The sequence below is a fragment of the Lathyrus oleraceus genome, chromosome 4 (genome assembly GCF_024323335.1).
Source record: "Lathyrus oleraceus cultivar Zhongwan6 chromosome 4, CAAS_Psat_ZW6_1.0, whole genome shotgun sequence".
Classification (NCBI taxonomy): Eukaryota; Viridiplantae; Streptophyta; class Magnoliopsida; order Fabales; family Fabaceae; genus Lathyrus; species Lathyrus oleraceus.
Window position 1 is genome coordinate 210,177,687 of NC_066582.1, and position 5,375 is coordinate 210,183,061.

The 5,375-nt window shown below is 29.6% G+C and overlaps 1 long non-coding RNA gene across 1 annotated transcript; it reads left to right on the top strand.

The window, feature by feature from the left end:
• The first annotated feature begins 464 nt into the window (after positions 1–464).
• Positions 465–2,631, top strand: LOC127135354 (uncharacterized). Its single transcript, XR_007808526.1, has 2 exons — positions 465–964; positions 2,316–2,631. It is a non-coding gene; the product is annotated as an uncharacterized LOC127135354 (long non-coding RNA).
• Positions 2,632–5,375: the final 2,744 nt, after the last annotated feature.

Consider the following 5,375-nt stretch of genomic DNA (forward strand, 5'->3'; position numbering starts at 1 on the left):
ACCCGAATCCACCCCGAAGTTAACGGGGGAAAACTCGTTTTGACTGAGTTTGGGTTCGGGTTTGGGTTTTTCCCGATTTTAAAATATGAGGATGGGTCGGGTAATGGGGACACTAGTACCCATCCTGAATCCGTTCCTGAAACCGCCCCGTTTATTTTATTATGTAAATTATTATTTACTTTTGAATATTTATAGTATTAAATATGTGGTCAGTGTTTTGATATTTTAATTTGAATTTATTATTTAAAATACTTGAAATGTATGTATGAAATTTTTTTAGATTATTTTATTTTATTATTTGTAATATAATTTTATTTTGGAAAAATAAATATTTCTATTTAAAAAATTGATTTCACTAAATGAACGGTGGCGGCGTGGCGGGATACCCGAACCCAACCCGAACCCGTTTGGGACGGATTTGAGTTTTGATTCTCCATCCCCGTTTGGATTTGGGGCGGAGAATGGGGTCGGTTTGGAGGTTTGGGTTTGGGTTTAGGGAGGTAAAAACCATCCCCAACCGGCCCCGTTGCCACGCCTACTTCTCATTCTCACGATCTCAATTCAAATTCAAACACATAAGTTCCTCTCTCTAACTAGCTCCACCAAAAAAACAACCTCAGTCGCGCGGGAAATCGCCTTCAGTAGCGGCAGAGCCCCAATGACCCTTAAGCTTATATCAAAATGCTCATCTCCTCACCCTCTTCCATAATCCACCATTAATTTAAACCAAAAACCCACTTAACTCCCTGAATCGACCCAAAGTACCAAGAACCCTAGAAAATAAATTATAAAATTAGATGCTCTTGAGGGGAAATCAAAGCTAACAGCCAGAGGGCTTCTATTCTCCTCAAAGAAAGCTACATCGTGATATGAAATTTATAGCAAATGGAGGAAGGAGAGGTGAGTCACCAACCCGAAATCAAGGACGAAGGTGAAAATGAATATGAAGATGAAACTAATGCAGGTATGCTACCAAGCCTCTGATTCTCCCTTCTTCTTTTCCTTTGATTCTTTCTCCTCCTTCCTCCCTTCTTTAGCCTGTAGGAATGACATATTTATTGTGATGGTTGTTGAGTGTTCTTGTGTGTGCAGAGAGTGTCGTGAGATCGAGTCCAGAGTGAGAGTGATAGAGTTTAAGAGAGATTCTGAGAAAAAATGATACGTGAAGATGAAATGGAGAGTGAAAAGTGTGTAATGATTGGTGAAAATGAAATTCTGAGTGAAATGATGAATTTATATTGATCGGAAGCTAACATAATTAAACTCTGTTAATTGGCTCAGTGCAAATTCGGTTACAGGTTAATCACACTATTAAATCTCAGTTAGTTAGTTAACAAAATCAGTTAGGGTTAGTTGTGCAATCTGTTAACTTGTTATGATGCAGTTAGTGTATGCAACCAATTAAGTGTTAAATGCAAACCTGTTACTTATATATCAGTTAGTTTTGTTATTGTTAGATGTTAAGTTAGTCACACTATTACAATTTTGTTAACTTCAGGTTTTAAGTTAATTGCAATTCAGTTATTAATCGAAACTGAATGAGAATATTGCTTGAATCAGTTGTGTATGGTGATGGTTAGTTATTAGCTACAACTTGAACTATTATGACTGTTATGACTAGTTGAATGTGAATTGGTTAATGTTAAAACATTTTGAACATGATTAATTAGTTGTTTTTACTCATATGTTAGTTGAACTGTCAGTTTGTTAGTCAACTATAGTTATTTCGGTTTGAATTTGGATTGGAAATTGGTTCTGTCATGACTCTATTAGTTAAAGTGTTGAAAATCAGTTAGGACTTTGTTAGGAGGTTAGTTCATGAAGCTGGAACTGTTAACGAAACTTAATTCATTATGTTATAACTTGGGCAGTTTCTGTTATATGTTAATGAGGAAAGTTTGTTTGAATTTGCTGCTATGAATTGAATTTCTGTCAGTGCAATGTCAATCTAATGTTGAGTTCGGCTGTTAGGGAATAGAATTGTGAAATTGGACACAGTGGTTGAAGATGAATTAGTTGTGTAGGAAATTATGTATGTTGTTATGGACTTTGAAATATGCTATGCTATATCATGTTTAGGTTCTAACAAGTGGAAGCAAGTTATATATGTCATGATGTAAAATTTGGGAGATAATGGAGTTAGTTGAATGGTATGTATTATGCTTTGAGATGTCAATGTTAGGACAACTTATGAAATGTACCGATTGCTAGAACTTGAATGTGGTAGAAATGAACATTATGCTACCTGTTGTGTTTGGATTACTTTGGAAATCTTGGTGTGTTTACTCTAATTATGCATTGGTTGTGTATTGTAGGGCTCTCTGGACATGTGACTTGACATGGGACAAGGTTGGAATGACATGACTCGAGGTGGGAATTATGAAGAAACCTATGGCATGAGAGATGTTGGATGGCTTGTAAATGAAGGAATAAGTGGGATATGAATTAGGGTTAGGACTTAGCGGTTAGGTAGTTGACTTTGGTCAAGTAGTTGACCAAAAAGTCAATAGTTGACCAAAGTCAACTAAAGGTCAAAGTTTGCATTTTTGGTGTAATTTTTGTAATTGAATCTTTTATGGTGTAATGGGATATTTGATGATTTATAATGCAAATTAGATCTTTGAATGGTAATATGACTTGGTTCTTACGAAACATACTTTTCCCTCCAAAGTGGAAATTAAAATTAAACTGACTTGAATTATGCATCAACCTCCCATGTCTTGAATTTTGAACAATCATCATCTTGATTTTGGACCTTGCCTTGACTATGAATTGTCATTACCTTCTTGAATGAACTTTGAAAATTCCTTAAATCTCAATCAAACAACTAGGACTAAAGTGTAGAATAAAGTCCATAAAGAGGTCCATGAATGCAATGTAAACATCCATAGCTTACCCTGATGATCTTTGTACCATCAAATCCAAACCGAAATGCAACACACATAATCCATAAGTGCTAAAAGCCAACAAATTAGGGTTTTGTGAATCCTGGTTCTCAAAGTAAGCTTCTCCATTAGAGTACACTAACCAACACTTCTAAACTTGATTTTTGGGAAAACTCTAGTTTCCTGCCAATCATGGATAACAAGAACCTCTGAATTCAAGATGTTTAATGCAAATGGTAGGATGAATGTGCTATGATACTAATGCATATGCAGATGAAACATCAATCAAAAGTCAAATGAAAATGAAAAGGAGAAGAAATTTTTTGGAGTATGACATGTATGTTCTATTTTGTTTGTTTTTGTTTTTTATACAACAGTCCATTTCAAATATATTTGAAAAGTGAATCGATGAAAACCTATCAATTTCTTAATTTTTCTGTTTCAAATTAATGCAAATAGTAGGATGAATGTGCTATGATACTAATGCATATGCAGATGAATCACCAACCAAAAGTCAAATGAAAATGAAAAGGAGAAGAAAATTTTTGGGGTATGACATGTATGTTCTATTTTGTTTGTTTTTGTTTTTTATACAACAGTCCACTTCAATTATATTTGAAAAGTGAATCGATGAAAACCTATCAATTTCTTAATTTTTCTGTTTCAAATTATATAATTGTGATTTTGAAACTGAGTGTGGACTTGGCTTTTTTTTCCAGCTAATTTTTCCCCAATATATGATTTTATGAATAATAATAATAATAATAATAATAATAATAATAATAATAATAGTAATAATATGATTATATTAATAATATAATTATAATAATATATTTATTAATTTTAAAACATGAGTCAACAAATAAAAACTATTTTTAAATTAATGAATTTATCATTTTATGCTTTATAAGATAACTATATAATAAATATCTAAGTCTACCTCATTTTCACTATCACATATTCATCAAATTAATAGAATTTAATTATTATTTTTCATTTTTTTAAATTTTAGTTTTCCAATGATATACTTAAGTTAAACTATCAAACAAGTTTTGTCATGCATACTTTTTAGAATCGTTAATTATTCTGTGATTAAATAGGTCTTAAATATTTATTTACAAAATTATTTTTAAAAAATAAAAAATAAAACACAATCAAACAACTTCATTATGTAACAATGTTATGAAAGAGATGCCCATTATTAATAAATTTATGCAGGGTTATCATAATTGAATTTTTATCTTGACTTGTTTTGATTAGGTAAAATCAAAACTTAAAATTATAGAGTTTACCTCATATTAAAATAATATATATATATATATATATATATATATATATATATATATATATATATATATATATATATATATATATATATATATATATATATATATATATATATATATATATATATATACTTTGACTATGGAATTTAACGTAAAAAATTAATAGATGTGTAATGTTTAACGAAAAAAGAGGTTATTTAAAGTGAATAAATTAATAAAGTGAATTTTTTTTTTTAAATTTTAGAAAGAAAAAACGGGGTAAAATTAAGTCAGAGTAAAATCCAAAGATTTTACACGATTTTATTGATTTCAGAGAGATTTAAATCGTGTAAAATCGTTCAAATATACGATTTTACTTAAAATTGATTTTACCTGCGATTTAACACCAAATGTCAACCTAAAAACGTTAAATCTAATAGTTTATAATTTAAATCGTGATTTTAACAATGTTGAGGTTATGTTCGACATGTATATTTTTGAGTTTATAGCTTATAAACTCATATGACAATAAAAGATCTATTTTATACATTTCTTATGAGACAAGACTACTTAAAATATACATACTCTACAGGTTAAGACTATTTAATTTTCTATTATTTAATTTATTTTTCTATTAAATTATACATTTTCGAGGGATCAAGATTACTTAATTTATATATTTTTTGTATACATATCTTAATTATCATTATATTATATTAATTTACTATTTATTCTATTTATAACGATATTGCGCATCGTTGGATAAAAATTAAATCTATATTGCATAAACATTGTGTAATTTTTTAGACATACGTGGTTGTTTATGTAGGGCGGTTGTAGTTATTATTCTTGACCATCGGTTTGACGCAACTTCTTCTTTCATATTATTATATTTTTTTCAAAATTTGAAACTTAAGATCTAATAATCTTCGATAGAAAAACAAATGATATAAATTAGAGATTTTAAGTGTAGTTATTCTCAAAAACACTCATTTGGTACATCGGATTTTATAACTCAAGTGTTCAACTTTTCAAATTTTGAAATGGATTTAATTGAAATACATTGTCAGTGTAAAAGAATTTTACACTGTCACTTAATCATAACCGTTGGATGTTGAAACAAGTTTGACTTTTATTTTAAAAATCTAAAAAGTAATGCAAATTGGTGATGATGATGAATCGATTGTGTAAAATATTTTACACTGATAATATATAGTAATTAATC